Source organism: Schistocerca cancellata, chromosome 7, assembly GCF_023864275.1.
Source record: "Schistocerca cancellata isolate TAMUIC-IGC-003103 chromosome 7, iqSchCanc2.1, whole genome shotgun sequence".
Lineage (NCBI taxonomy): Eukaryota > Metazoa > Arthropoda > Insecta > Orthoptera > Acrididae > Schistocerca > Schistocerca cancellata.
The window spans coordinates 128315712-128338249 of NC_064632.1; the positions used below are offsets into that span (position 1 = coordinate 128315712).

Sequence of the window (22538 nt, forward strand, 5' to 3'; positions counted from 1 at the left end):
AAAAACCAAAATGTGGTGCACCAAAATCTGTACACTACTAGCACCAACACCAAAGGAAGTGACAAATGGCCTGAGAGTAGTAACCCACATTTATTCCATCTTTTCATTTGTAGGAATGGGGGGGGGGGGAGGGGGGGGGATATGATTAAGCCAATTGCTGTGTGGATTTTGAGTCACTTCAGAGGAGTTTTGACTTACTAGTTTCACCATATTTGCAGAGAGCTCCTGCTCATCAACCCTATACGAACTGATGAATAACTGTTCCACTTTTTTTCTATCCCATTGATACCCACATCTGTCATGTGAATCTAACTAACATCTACATGAGACATTGCCTTCCCACAATCTCTGTTTGTCGATTTCTACCTGCCTCTGCTAATGTTAGATCAAACTTGTCAGTAACAGCTGTAATAGTTCTACCCTGTGCTAATTTACTTGCTTACATTGGGCCAAGTTGGTAAAGATCTCAAACACAGTAGCCTCAACAATTCCGAACTTAAGTGGTACTCTGAAGAATTGGTTACCCCACAGCAGTCAGCAAAAAAAGATCCCTGACATTGGCAGTGCTGTCACCAGCTTTCAATTCTAAAGCGCAAATGGCTGCAGATGTGAACAACAATTACTTATAGAGCTGCAACAATACTGAAACACTGCTATACAGATATTTATAAAATCAGGTTATATGACTGGTCAAGGCAGACATGAAAAGCATCCGCATCAAGCTCACTGCAACTGTCAGGAATCTGTTTTCATTGTGTCTACTACAGCACTTCATACCTTTGTAGATGCACTACTTTTATTTAAATTACAACTTACTCACAATGGTCAATGCATTCCTTACAGCCCCATAGCTTTATCACTAAGATAGGGGATGTGATTGAGTCTAGATACTAGTGTTGCGTTTTCAAATATGCTCATATACTTGTATTTATGTCCCAGCTGAATGATTTGCTGATTCATCGCCCAGCCTAAACTACTAACGACAGAAACTTGAAATTTGCAAGCATTGATCTTATACTTCAGACATGGTTTATGAATGGATTTTTCAAAATTCAACCCCCAAGGGGGTGAAATAGGGAATGAAAGGTTTTTTGAAAATATGTAGCTATTAACTCAAGTTCTTAAGCTAGACCTACGAAAATTGGTATTTGGTTCCCTCGTCAGAAATAAAGAAATGTGTTTTGGCATTTTTGGATATTTAACCCTTGTGAGGGTTAAGTAGTGGGTAAAAAAAATTATTGAAGAACTACTAAAGTATTTTAAAACTACTCTGTGAAAACTGGTATATGACTTCTCAGTTACAAATAAAGGAATACTTGTTTTAGAGTTTTTGGAAATTCAACCCCTAAGGGGGTGAAATAGGGGATTAAATGTTTGATGAAACTGTTCCATTATGAAAGCATTTTTAAAGCTAAATGTATGGAAATTTGACTTCTTAGTGAGAAATAAAAAATATATGGGTTTCACTGATTTTGTGAAGTCAACCCCTATACAAGGGGAATAGAGGATGAAAGTTTTTATGAAAATATTTCATTATGCAAGCTTTATTGAAGTTAAATCTGTGAACATTTGTATTTGGCTTCTCTGTTAGAAATAAAAAAAAAAAAAACACACATTTCACTGACTTTGGAAATTCAACCACTCTGGAGGTGGAATAGAGGGTGAAATGCTGTATGCAAATATTTCACTGGGCATGCATTTTCAAAGCTACATCTTTGAAAATTGGTATTTGGTTTCTCATTTGCTTATAAAAAAACAGACTTTTGCTGTTTTTGGAAATTCAATCCCTAAGGGGTGAAACAGAGCAACACTGATTCAGTGGCACATTCTCACTCAGCTTACTGCTAAGGATACAAACTTGAAACCTGGAGAGGGTGTTGATCTTATACTGCAGGCATCATTTAAGAAGAGATTGTTCAAAAATTCTGCTCCTAATAGGGTAAATTAGGTGTTGAAAGGTTTTTTTGAAAATATGTCACTATTAAGATCATTTTGAAGTTAGAACTATGAAAATTGGTGGTTGGTTTCTGTCAGAAATTTAAAAAATTGTGCTTCAGCACATCTGGACTACAATCACTAACAGGGAAAAGCAGTGTGGGAAAGTTTTTTTGGAAATAAATCATTAAAGAACTACTAAAGCATTTTTAAATGCTACATCTACAAAAACTGGTATCTGACTTTTCCCTTGGGGGGGGGGGGGGGGGGGGGAATTACATGATACAGTGTTTTTGGACATTCAACTGCAGAAGAGAGTGAAATGGGGGATGAAAAATTTTATTAAATTATTTCATTATGAAAGTATTTTCAAAGACAAATCTATGAAAATTTATACCTGTTTCACTGTTCTGGGAATTCAACCCCTGCAGAGGTAGAATGTCAAACGAAAATTTTTATGAAAATGTTTTGTTATATTAACAAAATTTTGAAGTTAAAACTATAAAAATTGATATTACAGTTCTCAGTTATATATAAGGAATGTGTTTTAGCGAATGAAAGTTTCTATGGAAATATCACCAAAAGAATGCAAAAGGAACGATTAACAAAAACCTTTGAGACCAACTAGCAGAATCTCATTTTGGTCAGAAGTACTTTCAGAAAAAAACCATGCTTTTACTGTCTTAAGGTGAAAAGCTTAGGTGTTACAATTTTCTCCTCTTAATCCAGTATCAGTACTATCTATTCAGAAATTCATGCCTGGAGTAGGTGTATTTGTCAGACAGGAAATATTTCCATTTGTTTTTAAAACTTCCATTACATACTGGAACTATAAGTCACAAGGGAGGTGGTCAAACATTTTAATGGTTGCACACTTAAGTCACCTTCTGTGCAACACTGATGTTAAGCTGTGGACAGAAGATGCTATGTTTTTGTATTTTGATATAGCATCAAAACTTTTTGAAATTTTTTCCTTTACAGCAATGTTTATGAAATGTATAGAAAGGAAAATCTAAAGAAACACATTATGTTCACACAGAGACAGATTAGCATTTCGTTCATATATTCAACCATTCACTGTGTTCAGCAGATCACTTACACAAGGAGAACCTTCAGTGATGTTGAAAAAGTCAAAGTACACGTTAAAAAAATACAAGCAAATAGTTAAAACATAATCTGTGCTCCGAATTAGAAATAAATTATCATCACATTGCTTAATTGTATCCAAGCTTATGCTACTTGCTACCCAAACTAAATTATCTGGTCCTTTTCTGGGACTGAAGGAATTACTGCAAGTCTGACGACTCTGGGCCAATATGGAAGGTTTCCAACCTTAGCTACTGAACAATACAACATGTCATAGTACTGCAATAGATAGTGTGAATACAATATTGATTCCAGAGTGCTGCTTGCTCTGTGAGAAAGAGTCAGCACTTGTTTCCCCTACATCTGTCCTAGTATCCCCTGCAAAAGCACCAAGATGTGTTCAGAATGAAGTTCTGCAGAGTTTTGAAGGAGAGCTTCTGTGAAGTTTGGAAGGTAGGAGACGATAACAACAACAAGAACAAAAGCTGCAACTTTGAAAAGAGTTGCTGTTTACCTTCCATTGGTCCCCTAATATTTATCTCATGGTGTAATAATTTTCAAAGCAAATGGTTACCTATTTATGACAACACAATCCTGCTTATAATACATTATTAGGCCTAACTGTCATGGAGCTTTATGATAAAAACTGCTACCTGCCATGTAGCTAAAAGCAATTTTTAATCTTGGTGTATAGATACTCAGATAACTTGTAAAAAGAGTGGAAAATTAGACATGTTTCAAATTTATTTTGACTTGTTGAGAAATCTTAATTCTCTATTTGGCTTAGATGTGAAATGTGCCTATGCACAAGCATACATAACTCACTCTGAAACCTAGACATGGAAGCAAAATATAAATGAAAATTATTTTTTGTGTCTTGTAAATGTATAGATCACAATTCATTAGAAACTGATTTTTTATTGTAAACAACAAAAACCATTAAGCAGTAAATGTACTGGGAACTGAGTTTAAAAATACCAGGATAATTAAAAAGGGCTCTTCAACACATACAGTACAATATTCAATCTGAGAAGCAGTTAACACATTCTGTACAGAAAAATGAGTTGTAGTGTATCACAGGGTACACTCCCAGAAATTTTTGTGAAGACTGGAAGAAGTGAAATAGGCTGTTAATTAGAGGTTGTTTGCTCCTCTCCAATTTTACAGATGGCTGTTACTTCAGCCCATTTAAGTCTGCCAGGAAACAGATGCCGAGTCATCGACTGATTACAAAGATAGCTTACTGGTAGCCCTATCAAGCCAACAACAAAATTTTAATATCCTGCTCTACACACACACACAATCATAGTTGAAAGTATCACTTCTTTTTGGTGGTTTAGTAAATTGGTAATCTCATAAGGGGTTATATTTCTGAAACTAATGCCTGTTGTTAGTACACACCACCTTCATACAAATAATTTCAATGTGCTGCTGTTTCTGCCATGGGCAATTTCGTTTGTGTTGCTATTTTTGCTTGTTTCTTGTCTAACTCATTATATTTCCAAAACTTGTTAACCATCTCTCAGGCTGGCTTTCATTCTTCACAGGGAAAGCAGTGCATGACCTCAAACCTAAGTCTTTGCAGAGCTAAACAGAAAAAGTTATCCTGTTAGTATGTTATGCAACTCTAACAAACTCATTCAATGTATGGATCACAAAATTCTTTCTGATAAAGTGTTATGTCCTATGGCGCTAATGACATCCATTTTCTATGATGTGATTTCGCTTCAAAACAGAATTCTGATGGCAACACTGACAGATTGCCACAGGCATGAAACTTAACTTTACAACGAGCGAACATTGCATGTGTGGTCCCACACGGGAAGATACTTGGCCTACCCCCATCCTAAACATTCACAAATGATCTTCCAGTGGTGTTGGAAGGATGGTTCAAAACCTGCAATGATCAAACGACACAAGCATACTGAGCACGAGACCAAAAACGACTTCAACAGACACAGATGTGATCACAACCAACCAAGCCTACAGCAAACAGTGTTTTATTCTCAGAAAGACTAGAATTATGCTGTTTTAAACAAACAAAAGTGAGCTGCAAGCACCATAAGTAGAAACTAACATAGTAAATTACATGACACAAGGAAAAATACTTGGGGTCCAATAGGATAACAGGTTAAAATGGAGCCAACATTTAAACTAACCAAAAAGTTAGCTTTGCCCTTAGAAGTACTTGTCATTTTGTTTACCTAAACACAATGTGTCCGCTTATTTAGAACATTTTCACTCAATTATTATATGGAAGCATCTTCTGGAGAAATGCATCTAAAGCAGCACATTTCCTGACGTATCCTCACCTTATGTTGTCCTGCTTTGTAAATATTTTATATGTGTATATTAAATATATTTGTTTCTGACATGTCTGATACTATTGTACCAAATAGTACAAATAAATAAATAAATAACAAATAATTTGTTCAGCGGAAGTGAGAACTAAAAATACTGTGTAAAGAACCAACCACAAATCACACGCAGCTCTTTTTTAAGGATACTGGAATTCTGAAATTCATTTCCCTAGACATTTACTCCTTGTTGGTATATGTTGCTTCCAATAGAAATCACTTCCAGCTGAACTGTGATCGGTAGTTACAAGACACAAAAAAATCCTTTTCATGTAGACTTTGCTTCCTTGTATAGGATTCAAAGTGGATGTATTTGCTGGGACACAAAGGTATTCAACAAGGCCCCATCCAACATGAAGCAAGAAATTTGAAATCCCTGCGAATTCCAAAGAAAATTAAGAACATACAACTTCACCCACTCTTTCTATAATTTATCTGTGCGTTTAGATTCAAGAACTGAAAAGTTCTGAGATTTACACTGAAAATAAGAGTTCACTGCAAAGCAGTAGAGTGAACAATAATATTAGTAAACAGGACTATGCACATACCGACATGGGTACTACTACAAATACTGCAACTATTTTCTTTGATAAATACCAATGAAATGAGATAAATGTTAAGCTACAAATAGTACCGAAACGGCAGTTATTTAAATTAGCCAAGGAAGCAGCAACACAGTGTACAAATTAAATATTGATGATTTGCTGGTTTGCTATCAATGTACACAATGACTCCTGGGACATCCCTGAAAGTTCTCCTACATGTAACATATACACAATCAATGAATATGATTACTGAAATAAACAATTTGAAAAAGGGGGTGCATTTCAGGATTTTTTTTCCTTTATTGTGTGACATTTGTTTTATTTCCTTTGCAAATCAGTCTTTATCAGATCAACATGTTACTTTTAAAAGTAATAGGGCTATTAGTATACCTACATCAATATAGATGCGTTGTTCAAGAACTTTATTAAATTTAAGTATGTTCTGTACAGTTTTCTTTTCTTTTTTTAAAGAATCATTAGCATAATCTTAATACTGTTGTCATCATTCACATTTCAATTTTTCAAAGTACTCGACGCTTAAAAAATCGCTCTCATTGATACTCACATACTTCATCTCATTACTGTATGCGGTCTGTTCATGAATTCATGGCAAATTTAAGCAGAAAGTGACAAATCACGAACTGAACATCTTCTAAGTCTACTGCTATACTCCTTTCTCATGTATTTCTCTTTAGTTTGTAACTTAGATTATTCATCAAACTACCATACTAAAAAATTATCAATCACAACTTTCCTGAACTTATCTAACTGAAAACACATAACAGATATTAAATGCATTTTCAGTCACTGCCACATTAACAATCCTCTACAAATTATGTAACTTCCTACAACTGTAAGGCATGTAAACAATCACATACGAAGGACCTGTCCATGAAATGAGAACAGGATTTTGAAAAGGAATGAGTGCATTTATTGAGCATTCCTTCCGTTACATCAAGACGAATTACTGCAAATAATACACGCAAATATAAATGTTTCACATTGGTGTCTTTAAAAAGCCTGATAATTATTTCAGTCTGCTCGCCATCGAACAGTTTGAATGCCCTTCCATTTCCATCACTGAATGGACTAAAATATGTTCTCACACTGACTAACTTTAAAGTTTCTCTGGAGCATAAAAATCAAAACGCAATATAACAAACATTTATCACAAGCAATAAGTCTCTCGTGACCTACACAAACATCTGTCCGACTGTCAACACATCACAAACTGTACGGAAAACTGTATAACTTACAGGCGCTGAAGGTAAGCATTATTTCTTTGGAATGGGGTTCACTTTCTTTAACACAATTCTTCCCCAATATCGGATTAAATGAAAATATAAACACAATAAGATGAAAGAAAACACACAGCTCAAATTTTTCTTTGTAGAGCAAGATACTCACAGTTCATTGTAGGTGCAAATCTTAAATAATAAGTCTTAAACACTGCTTCCACGCCCCTGATACGTCGTCAACCTCAGCGTCACCATTACAGCACAAGAAAGCTACATATCAGGGGCGAAGATATGCCTTGTTTTGAACATGACGAGCGTAGGAAACCTGGACAGGCTCTAGATTTCTCTTTTTTGTGGAAAACTGTGCAGTTTGTAACTTAACAATTCTTTAACCCATGTATACATTAACATTGCGATATTTTTTCCAACAATGTTTCTGGCAACTACTAAATGGAGGACATTTGCTACAGTTGTGCTTTGTAGAAGAAAATACCGGGGCATGGTTGTGTCGGTAGCAGAAGAAACAGTGTTTCATGCCAGCTGAAACATATCGTCACAGCACTGCGCGGCGCTAGCTCATTTTTATGTCACTAACTCTGATTTCTTCGTTGCGATTGTATGAGTACGGGACGAAATTAAGTAGACAATTCAACAAACTGTCGAATTAGTGACTTTGTTGAGTCAGAGGAGTGCATGTGGACCTTTAAGAGAGAAGAGGCATAACAGAAAGCACTAATAAAGCATAAATGATATGAGGCTTGTATAAAGCGCAATTGAACTTATACAACAAAAAGTAGTTTTTTTTAAGTGTGTGTGTGTGTGTGTGTGTGTGTGTGTGTGTGTGTGTGCGTAATGCATATTATGTGAAGATATCTGATCTATTGTACACTAATTTCAAATAAAATTTGATGAAAAGTGTTTCAATGATAAAATATATCTTTGTTGGTGGAATGTTTGATCGGGGCGATAACAAGGCTCCTAAAAATTACACAATGAGTTTTGTTCAGTATTTGATAGTCAAATGAAGGGTCGTAAATGAATAAATGGGGTATCAATTTAACCAGCGTGAAGCCTAGTTTTCTAAAAGATATTTAATTGCTTGAAAGCAATCAGGACAGTAAGAATTGGTGATTTGAAGGAAAATTAAAATATTTCACAAACAGCTTCAGCTACTGATGTTAAGGAAGTCTCACAAGGTTCATCATTTCAAGGCCTAGCTATATTGCGCGTAAAAAGTTACATTGGTGTAAACTGATAGAATTATTTCTTTCACGTAGAAAAAATGAAATAAATACCAAATTACAGCATATGTTTGAACATCCTTGCTTTCTTGATGTTTGCTTTAATCTGTGTTGCCTTTTGCTATGCTTCTTGGAATAAAGTGAGTTGCCAAAAACTGGACGGTATTTATTGTGTACGCTAGAACAAGTTAGCGTTGCCGGAATGGTGGCCCTGAAAAGAAAAAGAAGCAAAGGATAACAGGGAAATACATCGTCGAAAACGATGGATATGTTGACACAAACACTGGACATGGGAATCAGAATGGAACAAGACTTACCATTTGGCCGTCGATCACAATCCGTGACCTTCAATTTGCCACAAAATTGTATGATAGATGTAAATATGCAAGGAGCGAGTACAATGTAGTGGTGATGTGGAAAAGTTTTAATAGGAATACTAATCAGGTGACTAATTCCTTATCGATATGGGTTTGTAAGTTAGTGTCTGACCAAGAAGTGTCAGTGACACACTGACTGCAGCAATGAAACATTTACTTACTGTGGCCATAATTCGAGGATCGCTACCTATGACCAAAAAAAATTAACTCTACACCTATGTTCAAGCTTCCACCCAATAGGGACTTTTGTGATAGCAGATGTTCGTGATCACATAACCGGATCGGACTTTTTACGTTATTATCGGCTTATGGCCAACCTAGTCGGGCTTCGATTAGTATCAATAGCCACAGAAAAGATACCTCATACTGTGCTTTTGGCATTACAGCTAACACACTGCGACATGCCAGTCGTCTACCGCACAAATATGCCCCACGCCACTACCACGTCATCAATGGACCTAACCAAAGGGGAATTCCAAGGGGTCCAGATACCCCCCCCGCCCCCATGAAATTACACATGACCTACTTGCCATGTAATGAAATTGGGAGATATAAGGGGCGATCAAAAAGTTTTCATTTGATGGAATGGCTGCAGTTATATGCAATGTATCACGACTCCAAAGCGGGTATATAAGCACTGAAATGACCGTATGGCATTTATTGGCCAGGATATCCCCTTCGGCAACTTGCGTGTCAATGATGATGAAAATGACGGTAATCGCCACACAATACCCAGCCCTATGACAGGAACTGACATGTCAGCAAGGGATTAGTCTGGCAGTCGTGTCTTTTCGAGGTGTGTGTGGTAAATGCGAAATGTGAACCATGACGACGTTATTACAAATGTGTTCAAACACTACCGATGCGATGGTATTCTTTTCTTCGCTGCAGAACGACAGATACTGGCAGATATCCATCGGGGAATGAAGAAAGTGTATGGAACAGCATATCTATCGAAAAGCATCACTGGGGAATAGTTTAACAAGGGGTGCTACTGCTTCACGATAACATGCATCCCCATAGTGCTAATATCTTAAAGAAGAATTTAGGCCGCTCTAGAGGGAGACATTGGGCACCCATCCTATTGTCCTGATGTCTCCTCATGGGATTACCATGTCTTCCCTTATAAAAAGGCCTTGAAAGGTTGACGATTCCTGTATGACAAGCATATGCAGAAGCCGTTTATGAACTTCTTCACGTAGCAGGATACTATTGTTTTACCAAACCACTATCTTCAATTTGGTACATTACTAGGATGATTTCGTAAATACCCACGGCCATTTTGAGTGGGTGACATACAGATTTTGGGTTGTGTGGCTTTCGAAAGGAAACTTTTGAATCGCCCCTTGTATTTTGATTTTCAGTCATAAGACGAATAAGGGATACCCATTATCGTTATGCAACAAGACTATCGATAGATTCAATAGATTTAAACTATCGATAGCACTATTGGCTTTCGCCTATCCCTACTTTTAACCAAGACAAACTATTGCATAATGTTGCATTGTCTGAGCTCAGTTTTTGTTTTGTTAATCATTTCAGTTCTTACTTGCAGTTTAATTTAATATCGGTGCTGCCTTTTATAATTTTTGTTCTGTGTGCTGTTCTGATAGTTTCCAATATTGGATAAGTTTGTAACAAGAAAGAAGAAAAACTAACTTTGATTTGTCCACTAGCATTATGATAAATTTAAAGTATGTATGCACTATGATAGTAGCCTAATCACCCATCTGTAGTGGTTTATTGTTAACACTCATGTCGATATTTGGAGACTGATAGAACTTAGATGCTGAAATATTTCAATAGTTAGCAAGGCAGCATAGTGGAAAATATAATTGCAATTAACATTAAACTAAACTCAGTGCATAAAATATATTTAGATATACATGATCTATAATTCGTTCGTTTCTAAAAGATTTTTTTCTGCAAAGTGCTTGAATTTGTTCAAGCTGGCTGCCTGCTAAACAGTCACCTGCTTTAGTCCAAAATCTATTTACACTCCTGTAATATTGTAATAACTGAAGCCACGAATTCTTGAAACAATTACATCTTAAAATGCATTACCAGAATTCCATCCTTTACTGTGATGCATTTTATTTTATTTGTAAACAATGTATGGTAAATCTGGGAGAGATATGGCATATGTTCAAAAAGGCATATTTAAAGTCTCATAGTGCATATTTAGTAAAACTTCTTTTTGTACACCTAAACATACCAATTATCTATGACATACAGCTTTTAAATTTTTTCAATGTAACATTTAAACATAATGTTTAACCACGAAAACATCTTTAAATTGCCTCATTTATCTCTTATGCTATTGATGATATGCGAAATGCCGAAAACCGCAAAACTACTCTGACTTTTAAGTCAAAACACACACACAGTTTTATACATATATGGTTCAAAGAAGAGAAAACGATTAGATGTTAACAATAGTTAACTAGTTTATATAACTAGTTTACTTATTGGTAGCTGAAAACATTACAACTAAGACAAACGATCCATTTATCTTTCATTATCACACTCAATAATTTCTAGCGAAATATTATCAAAATAAAAGAAAGATTTACAAGTTTAGTTCATTTGGTTTTCTTACTATTTTCTCGACCACAATCAACACAAGACATATCAGAAGTTGTGCAAACATTCGTTGGATAACATAACCAACCTTAGCTATGAAATCTTCACGGGTTATCAGCTGAGTGGCGTCGTCTTCTAGTCGCAACATTTCAATGGATTGCATATCCATCATCTTCAGGGGAAGTGTCAGGATGCTCTCCCTCTTCACACTTGAATTCCTCTTCTTGAGGAAGATAAGGAGGAGTCTGTTGTCATTAGACATTTACTCCACTTAGATGGATTGAAAGTATGCTGGGGTGTTTAGGAATAAATGTGATGGTTGCGCATGGTTTGGTAGACTGGTGATTGCCGGTCAGAGACAGGCGGTAGGTTGAATGGATGAATAGTTATGTGTCAGCTAGGGGCCTTTACTTGACTGGACCTGTTGACGTCTAGGACTGCCAGTCAACGAATAACATGGCGAGTGGTTGATGATGTGGCGATGATGATGGGTCCTTCTGGCGTCTGGGTACTTCGTCTTGTCCTTCTTCTTCTTGGATGTGTCTGCTTGTGACACTTCGGGACGTGGCACGCCCTCCCAGCTCGCAGCTTCAGCGACTTCAGCAGTCCTCACACCTTGTTGTTTGCTCGCGTTCTCGGCTTGTTCTACTTGTTCTACCGAGACGACGAGACCTTCCCACTCAGCAGGAGTGAGAGGAGGGCGGGCGTTGAAAGACCTGAGAGTGTGCAAACGAACGAACACTAACTTCTGCAGCTGCATCTTGGAGTGGGGGCATGGAGACTCCTCTGTAATGACCTGGGTTGCCTTGGTCTTCGCCGCAACAGCTATCTGTACAGCGGCATCTTGTGTTACCATCCCCGTGGCTTCCTCTATTGCTACAGGCTCCACAGAGGCGGCAGTCTGCATGTCGGCGTCCTTCTGTGCTAGGTGGTTCTGGCTGGCCAGTGCATCACGGAGACTGTGCACCCGATGCTCAACCTCCGCCAGTTCCGCTTGGAGTGCCGCTCTCTCTTCCTCCATTGCGGCTTTTACGGCAGCAATTTCTCCTTCGGCGGCAGCGGCGCAGACCCTGGCGCACGCATCGCTGACTGCATCTGGTGTAGAGGTGGCAAAAAATAACGTAACTGATAGAAATAACCGGTTACTGAGAAGTAACGGTTACTGCGATAACCGTTCCTCTGATTCTGGCAGTTATTTCAATAACTGTTTAGTGTCAACAGTGCCTCGCGCCATCTGTTGACCGAAGATCGTACTGCGCATTTGGAAGGCGTTCTATAGACCATGGGAATAACTGTGAGACTGCGCGCCATCTGTTGATAAGAACTGTGTACTATTTCGTGGGCCTTCGTTACTTTTAGCATAAACAATTAAATAAAGTTAATGTCCGAGCCGTGGCTGATAGGAGCTGCAGTACAGGCATTAACAAGTACGGTCGTTCCCTTAAGCCACCGCCTTACGTGTTAATTTAGCTTGGACGGGTAGTAGAAGGAAAGTTACTTAGGAATTCGAGCGACTATGGAAATAACTGTCAGAGACCGGTATTCTCCTCTGGCAGTTATCGTTATTGGCTCGTAGTTCTAGTTCTCTGGTAGTTATCGGGCTACCACCACAGATAACCTGGAAGCTGGTAACGGAATAACTGTGTGTCTAGACGTTCCTGACTCGGTGACTCCAGTTAAAGGTCGTAGTTCCAGGTGATATTTCCAGAGAGAATAGTAACTGGAGCGAACAAATATTTTCGTACTGCTACGGAAATAGCCGCTGGCAATCGCGTATGACAAATAACATGTCAGAAAGTATAACATAATACAGTGGAATATAATAATTATTATCCTCATCATTTGTCAGGAGATTGTCAAAATATGTGAATATATCACAGTAACTGCTAATATTTACAGAATTGGTACACTGACAGAATAAAACACAGTTACGTACTTTTAATAAATTTATCGTACACAGAATACCCGATCTTGACTGTTGCAACCAAGTGCTGTCAAAACTGAAATATAGCAGAATTTTTACCTAAGCTGGTCTATCAGTCTCTGTTACGATATTCATCTACAGAGTAGAAGGAGGGGTCAATGGAAGCGTCTGATTCCACCCGCCTGCTTCGACGTAAAGGTGTTGAGGTGTGTGAATGTCATTACGGCACGGTGTTTATGAGTTGGTTTGTGTGTGGGGGGGGGGAAGGAGGGGGCTGTCGATCTAGGTTGCAGTGCCAGAATTTGCTGGTGGTAATTAAATTTTTTTTTTCTAGCTGTGATGTTTTGTGTATTTATGATGTATTGAATGTGATTTAATTTATGTAGGGATGATTGATTTGTGGACTTTTGGGATTGTGGTTTTATTTTTTGCAGTTGTAGGTGTTGGTTTTTTGGGCATCAGTAGCTGTGGTGGACCTATATAGGTCACCGGAAATGACCGATACCCATTTTCATAGTTGTGTGTGTTGATGTTTTAGTATCGTCATCTGAGGTTGACCTATATAGGTCAAGGGAAATGTCTGATTCCAATTTTCGTACTTTTAGTTGTGGGTATTGGTGTTTTGGTATGGTCACCTATAGCTGACCTATATTGTTCAAGGGAAGTGTCCGATTCCTGCAGATTTTTGTTGGTGTAGCAGAATGCCGTAATTTTTTTTCTTGTTGTTCTTCATTTTGTGTTTTGGGATCATGGTGTGTTTTTTTTACTAGCTTGTCCTCACCCTAAAACCCCCAACTTCCTGCAGTTGTCCCATTGGTTTGATTGTATTTTTGGTGGGAAATGTTATTGTTTATTTATATGTATCTTCGTGTTTGTTGCCATGTGTATGTAGTGACGTCATAGACACACTTAAAATAGCCATTTCCAGCATATTGATGACGGGTGGAATCAGACACTTCTGTATCAAATAGTCTTTCAAACACACTGTAAACCGTGCCTTATCTGAAACCAAGTTTTTAATGGTTGCTGACTTGCTGGCAGTTTATTGAAAATGCATGTTCCTGAATATTGGACCCCTTTTGGACCAAGGTAAGTAATTTTAGGTCTTTATGTAGATGCTGTTCCCATTTCTAGTACTGATATTATGTATTAAGCTATTGGTTGGAAATACTTGTTACAAATTTGATAAAGGAATAAATATACTAGGAAGCAGTGGTTAGAATACAAAGTTCCTTGAACAGGTTCCTACATGATGTTCTTGAATTGATACCACAAACGATTTTTATTACACGCTTTTACATGCGAAAAACTTTTGCTATGTTTGATAAGTTCCCACAGAATATGCCCCCTTATGAAATAACAGAATGAAAAAATGTGGTATGCCCTTCCCAACTGAATTTATTATCGAGTTGTAGTCCCAGAAATGTAACACTGTCAAACTTTTCGATCTGCATGTCTTCATATGTTATAAACATGCTGTCGTTGGAGAAATCGAGCAGTTTGCAAATCTGACATAAAACTTGGATTAGCGTACTCACACTTTCCCCAATAGGACTAGCTTTTACAGCACAGGAGTAAACGAATCTGTCACATTACGTATATTTTTTGTTGTATTATAAGGCTGTACACTTTATTCTATTATGTGAGCAGCACAAGAAATTAAGCTTCGAATTTAACCTACAGTACTCAGTTTACATATTACTTCATACTTAAAAACGCACGTTGTTAACATTTTACTTAAACAGTGCTTTGGCGAAGTTCCGCGTACTTTCTGTCGCAGCTGCGAAGATAATATTTCTAATAGCGACCGATAACCTACAAACATATAATATGAAACACTAATAATCGTTCTAACATCAACTAAAATGTACCCGGAGTTAATAAGCTAAGGTTATGACACGATTCATACGACATTCCTGCTATTTCACACTACTCGCAGTTATACTGATAACTAAACTGATGGATTCCAACTGTGTCGTTATTTAACTGTCGGAGTTATCGGTATTCGCTAGCGAAAAATAACTTGGCAGTTATTAATAACGGTTAACGATAACGGTTATCAAAGAATAACTGGAACTGTGATAACGGTTACTCCAGAATAACCGTTTGGCCCACCTCTAATCTGGTGGAACAGCCGCGTCATCAGCCGCGTCATCGACCACCCAAGATCCGCCGAGGGTGGGGGGAGGGGGGTGGCGAGGACGCAGCGGCCGCCGTTGTATCCACCTTCTTGGTGGTGTCTTGCGTCTCTATCTTGTCTTCACACCACGACTCCAGTTCTTGACATAACTGCAGCCTTGGTAATTCGCTGTGTGAGCACTGCCACAGTTAGCACAGCCGCGTGTGGTGTCCTTCTTCGTACAGTGGCGCGAATCGTCTGCTTGCGCACACCAAAGGCATGCCACTGAGTTCTGGCAGTGCTTGGCAACGTGGTCAAGTTTCTGGCAGAGCAAGCACTGCTCCTGCCGTTCTGTTGTCTTCTTCTTCTTGCATCCCGCATCTTCTGATGTGCCGAGCATGAGGCCCAGCAACTTCAGCAGGGCTGTGGCTTTGCCTCCCTTTCCACTTCGTTCAGGCATGCTGGGAAGCGACAGCGTAGGTAGCTAGTGAACGCTTAGCGTGCAGTGATCTGCTCACCTCCCTGCCTGAGCGGCGGATGGGGGGGGGGGGGGGGGGGGGGGGCGGGTGTCGGGATGGTGTCTGTCGCGCGCCTTGTAGTCACTGGACTGCTATCAGATTCCGGCCGCCGAGCAAACGGCTAGCATTCATCTCATGCTAGGTGAGGAGAACCCTACGTCATAATGATGTAACGCTGTAACGCTTCGTCATCGTGACGTAAATAACCTAAATCGACTAAATGAGTATGTATATCGATCTTTGCAGTTGTACTGATAACGTCAAAACTAAATGTAAATACATGTGTACAAACGAAGTGGCAGGAGTTGTGTGATATGCTCATCCCAGCTGAATGAATTGTTAAATGTAACTCCAACAATTTGCGATGTTATTGTGTATTTCATGAACATAATTAATGTCTGAGCGAAGAAGCCATAACGAAATAAAAAGAAGCTTGTCATTATTTTTAAATCAGATGAATCGTGCATAAATCGTGTGGACAGAAAAGTGAAGTAATTAATTATTAAGCTGCAATCCAAAGAATGTGGGATGTTATTGTGTGTTTCGTGAACGTAACGAATATCTGAATGAAGGAACCATAACCATAACGAAAGTTTAGAAAGTGTTTAGTCATGTTTTCAGTCCGATTAATATTGAATAAATCATGTGGATAAAAACGTGAAATAGGAAGAAATTAAAGTGTTTCGTATTTTTATAAAATCCAATGAATTGTACATAATTCATGTGGGCAGAAACGTTAAACTGAGAAATTGAAGTGGTTCTGAAGATAATTCCGAATGTTGCTAGAAACATTAAGCCATCTAGTTCCATTTAATTTTGCTTTCGTGTTGTAAATCAGCTAAGAAAGACAGTGAAATCTTTCAGTCTGTCTTCATGGATCTGCTCGAAAGTTCTCTCATCTCCGTTAGAGCCCATGTTCAGAACGATGTACACGCTAGCAACACCGGGTATAGGACAAAAAGCACATAAACAAATAACAATGCAGATTCAAGACGCACACAACAGTCGATATATACAGAATGCACACAACAGTCGATAGGACAACTCGTGAAACTCATGATGAGGCGTGCCTACGTCACTATAACGTAGGGCTCTCCTCACGTAGCGTGCGATGAATGCTACCCCGAGCAAACATGTGCCAGAGTAATCGCACCGGGTGCTTGGTGCCACCGGTGAGGGGGGGCGAGGGGGAGAGCGCTTGTGGGCATCGATTGACGGTGTCTGTTCATATCAGTGCCGGCCGCAGTCCCCTTTCGGACCGGAGCGTTCTTGCCGAATTTTCCTAATTGCACAACCCCAAGATATACTGAGATGGTAATCACTGTCTCGATTAACTAAATTTACGTGCAGACGAATCTCTTCTTTTATCACTGAATCCCAAAATCCGCTGGAGCTGCATAACTTCTTTGTTTCTTCAAATTCGAAGGTATGCTTTTCGTTGATGTTGTGTTCTGCCACTGCAGACTTGTCAGCCTGTCCAAGACGCATGTTTGTTATATGTTCCATATGGCGCCCTATGTATTTCATTCCACATTCGCATCCAATTCTATAAACACCCAGTGTCATTAGTCCTAGTGGGTCTATGCTCGATCCAAGAATATCCTTGATTTTCTTTGCTGTGTGAAAGACGATCTTCACTTGGTGCTCACAAGGATTTTTGCGATCTTCGCCGTTGGTGGTCCCGCATATGGCAGGAATGCACAGCCTCTTGTGTAGTCTTCTTCTAGTCTCTCCCCTCCTCTCTTCGTATTGTTCCTCAAAGCTCTTCCTATTAGTTTCTCGCTGTAGCCGTTTCTTCTGAAGGTTTCCTTATGATGTTGCAATTCACTCGCATATAACCAAGCTTTTCGTTTTTCCTTTTCTCAGGTGCAATCATGACGCTGAAAAGGATTTTGATGGGATGTTTACAGACTTACTTCAGTTACACATCTCAAGCTTAAGTAAAACTGCCTCGATCTAAATGTAAAGGCTGTTATTAAGACCTGGAGTCCACTGACCAGCTGCAGTGCCGATAGGCGCTCACTGTGTCGGTATTTGTCAAAACCATGAGGAGGACACAGTCTGTACCTCATGCAGCACCTCTCACAGATTTACTCTACGATAAACAGTTTTTTCACATTCTCCACCAAACAGGATCGCTCTGCATCTTGAGGTGTTGAGCTAGCAGTACCTGGTGAGGTGGTTCTAATACATCCTCCAACATTAATGGATATGGTGTACTGTGGTTTCCCATTTTTATTTTAGGCAAGTGCCTAGATTAGACCCTTACTATAGGCCAGAGGCAGTTCCTGCTAAAATCCTTTCTCTCCTGACAGATCCCATTTCCCATAAAGATGCAGACTCTATGCTTAAATGAAACCAGGTGCATCGAAGGCAAGCCTCTTTGCAGAGCCTTGACATTGGAGGCCATATTTACATTGGAAGGTAGCTATCGATGGTCATTTTGTACTACATTTTTATGCATAGTGATGGCTCGCATGTGGAACTGCAATATATCATGTCTTCAAATTTTACTACAAGAAAGATATTCTATTGTGAAATGTCTATTCATAATATCCTTGGAACATAACTCAAACATACTTGTAAATAAACGGCATATAAAGGCAATGTATGTCATACATCTTAGAGAATTTTATGGCATCAAAGACTGTGTAACTATATTATCATGGATAAAGGCAAGCCCATTTACAAGATTGCGTACATTGGAAGTCGAGTTGAAATTAAAGCATGAACCAGTGTTAAGATTAGAAAACTGTAGCTCACACTACCTGTTTATTCTGCTTTGTTTTATAAATAAATTTGGTTGCTATGGTTTCAAGATGACTGTTGAAATAATGAGTTTAATAATGTTCTTGATCATTTAAGGAAATGAAGAGTTTTGATGAAATGAAAGATACTTTAATAAAATTTGAGACGGTATTGAGGAACTTCGGATGTGTTGACGTGCTGAAGAAATTCTGACTTGGTTGCACATAAGTAGTAAATTTAAATACAAGACTGTAGGAGAAAATCTGCTGTTGTTAAATAAGATTAGAACCCATCTGAGTTTATAAGTTATTCAACCCAGCATTAATATGCTTCTGCTCTGCGATAATGAGCCCTACATTAGGAGACTGCACTGTTTTTTGTTAGCAGTTAAACAATACAATATATTTGAATTTGTTTGGCAACTAAGTGAAGTTATCATACTGCCAAATAAAGAAATATTTTACTGAACTTTATTCATAATTTTCAGTGTTCTTCTGTAATTGTATTACTTTGTAAAATAAAGAACAACCATCTTCAGTCACAATCGTGATTTTATTTCAATGTTCGATGCATTTTCAATCTTGTGGACCCATCTTCCGGTCCAACAGTCTACATTAATTTTTTTGTATCTCTGATTTAGTTTAATTCTGGTCCTGATAAGATTACAAAGGTGCATAGCAAAATGGTACATTGTGAATATAGTTTTATGGAGCTAAGACAAATAGGAAACTAATGTACTGTTCCAAGTAGTAGATACATGGTTTTGAAGCAGACTATGAATCAACATTTTTATGTGCAGTTATACACTTATGTACACTCCTGGAAATGGAAAAAAGAACACATTGACACCGGTGTGTCAGACCCACCATACTTGCTCCGGAAACTGCGAGAGGGCTGTACAAGCAATGATCACACGCACGGCACAGCGGACACACCAGGAACCACGGTGTTGGCCGTCGAATGGCGCTAGCTGCGCAGCATTTGTGCACCGCCGCCGTCAGTGTCAGCCAGTTTGCCGTGGCGTACGGAGCTCCATCGCAGTCTTTAACACTGGTAGCATGCCGCGACAGCGTGGACGTGAACCGTATGTGCGGTTGACGGACTTTGAGCGAGGGCGTATAGTGGGCATGCGGGAGGCCGGGTGGACGTACCGCCGAATTGCTCTACACATGTGGCGTGAGGTCTCCACAGTACATCGATGTTGTCGCCAGTGGTCGGCGGAAGGTGCACGTGCCCGTCGACCTGCGACCGGACCGCAGCGACGCACGGATGCACGCCAAGACCGTAGGATCCTACGCAGTGCCGTAGGGGACAGCACCGCCACTTCCCAGCAAATTAGGGACACTGTTACTCCTGGGGTATCGGCGAGGACCATTCGCAACCGTCTCCATGAAGCTGGGCTACAGTCCCGCACACCGTTAGGCCGTCTTCCGCTCACGCCCCAACATCGTGCAGCCCGCCTCCAGTGGTGTCGCGACAGGCGTGAATGGAGGAACGAATGGAGACGTGTCGTCTTCAGCGATGAGAGTCGCTTCTGCCTTGGTGCCAATGATGGTCGTATGCGCGTTTGGCGCCGTGCAGGTGAGCGCCAAAATCAGGACTGCATACGACCGAGGCACACAGGGCCAACACCCGGCATCATGGTGTGCGGAGCGATCTCCTACACTGGCCGTACACCACTGGTGATCGTCGAAGGGACACTGAATAGTGCACGGTACATCCAAACCGTCATCGAACCCATCGTTCTACCATTCCTAGACCGTCAAGGGAACTTGCTGTTCCAACAGGACAATGCACGTCCGCATGTATCCCGTGCCACCCAACGTGCTCTAGAAGGTGTAAGTCAACTACCCTGGCCAGCAAGATCTCCGGATCTGTCCCCCATTGAGCATGTTTGGGACTGGATGAAGCGTCGTCTCACGCGGTCTGCACGTCCAGCACGAACGCTGGTCCAACTGAGGCGCCAGGTGGAAATGGCATGGCAAGCCGTTCCACAGGACTACATCCAGCATCTCTACGATCGTCTCCATGGGAGAATAGCAGCCTGCATTGCTGCGAAAGGTGGATATACACTGTACTAGTGGCGACATTGTGCATGCTCTGTTGCCTGTGTCTATGTGCCTGTGGTTCTGTCAGTGTGATCATGTGATGTATGTGACCCCAGGAATGTGTCAATAAAGTTTCCCCTTCCTGGGACAATGAATTCACGGTGTTCTTATTTCAATTTCCAGGAGTGTATATATGTACATAAACATATTTACTTATACTGTGCTTCAAAAGCATGTCTCCAGTCTCAGTCACATATAGACACTACATATAAGTGCATAATGTACATAAAGACGTTTACTTCAGGACCATGTCTCCTCAACCTGAAACAGTCAGGTATCTTTCGATTTGTCATAGTTGGTAAACTTATATTCACAATGCTCCACTTTGTAATAAACCAGTATTATCTTACTAGGAACAGAATTAACCTAAATCTGAGAAAAGAAAAAAATGGTGTAGACTCTTAAAGCAGGCAGTTGTTCTTTATTTTACAAAAGAAATATTTAATTGTGCATTTGAGTTTTTCTTATTATGTTATATTTTTTTTAGAAAAGCTTTTTCTACTTAATGTTTTAGACCAAATACCGTTTGTATGAAGGTTTCCTGAAAGCAAATTATGTACATTAAAATTCATAAATAAATTAATGTAGTTTCAGAATACAGTGAAAAACCTGAGCCTTTTTAAGGTCCTCTTTAATAAACTGAACCTCTCCTTTGACAGAATCCTGGTTACATCCTTGCGTCATCCATGCTGGGGTATATTGAGTCAGTTCCTTTCCCGCAACTACACGAGGTGCACAGGTGGGTCACACAAGAAGACCTCCAGGCATTATAATATGTCTTGTGTGATACAAAAACGCATGGTGTCACCAGGGAAGTCACATTTTCATACTCTACTTCTAGACCTAACCCATAGAATGCTAACACAGTACTCACATCACATCCGCATGACACAAGTTCAGTTGGTTGCATTCTGCCTTGTGGTATCTGCATTGAGACAAATTACTTGCAGCACGAGCAGAGTTCGACCAACTGCTCAAAGCAGGTATCGCAAACAGGATGATTAGTCTGTGGGCTTCACCATACCACATGAGTTGTAAAAAGGATAATATATGCAAAATATATGGAGATTATAGAGTGCTTAACAGAAGCACAATTCCAAACCATTATCCTGTACCAAATGAAACTGATTTTAGCATCACTATCAGTAACACAAAAGTATTCAGTGTAACAGTCCGTGCCAAAGCATATTCATAAATTCCCATGGCCCCAACTCACATTGAGAAAACAGTAGCGACCACACCATTTGGCTTGTACCACTACCAATTTGTGCCATTTGGTCTCAGGAAAGCTGCACAAACTTGGGCACTATTCAAGCATGAAGTGCTTAGAAGATTACCATTTGTTTTTTGCTACATGGACGACATTCTCGTTTTCTTTTTTCTTTTGGATACTGCAGAACAGCATGCGGCATATCTGCAGCAGGTTTTCAATCGCTTACAAGAATATGGCATAATAATCAATAAATATACTGGGAAAATGCAAGGTTAAATTCCTGGGATACTTGGTCTCACCAGTAGGATTGTCACAATTGCCAGAGTGGATCAAAATAGTACGACAGATGCTTCTCCCCAAAACTTATAAGAGACTTTATAGATTCTTAGGCATGCTGAACTATTATTGAAGGTACCTTCCTCACATAGTTGCCATCCAAGAGCCGCTCACAGCAAGAACACTGCAGGTGGATATATGGTACCTTGGACTCTAGGTATCGAAACAGATTTCCAGGACCTCAAGAAACTGCTAGCACACAACAACACT

General features: G+C 39.5%; 1 protein-coding gene across 1 annotated transcript in view; it reads right to left on the minus strand.

Moving 5' to 3' along the window:
- Nucleotides 1-7422, minus strand: part of LOC126092360 (gastrula zinc finger protein XlCGF57.1-like) — a 128985-nt gene extending 121563 nt beyond the window's left edge. The window contains exon 1 of the mRNA XM_049907902.1: nucleotides 7331-7422. The gene's annotated coding sequence lies outside the window, so the exon portion shown is untranslated. The remainder of the gene's footprint in view (nucleotides 1-7330) is intronic.
- Between the last annotated feature and the right edge of the window lie 15116 nt (nucleotides 7423-22538).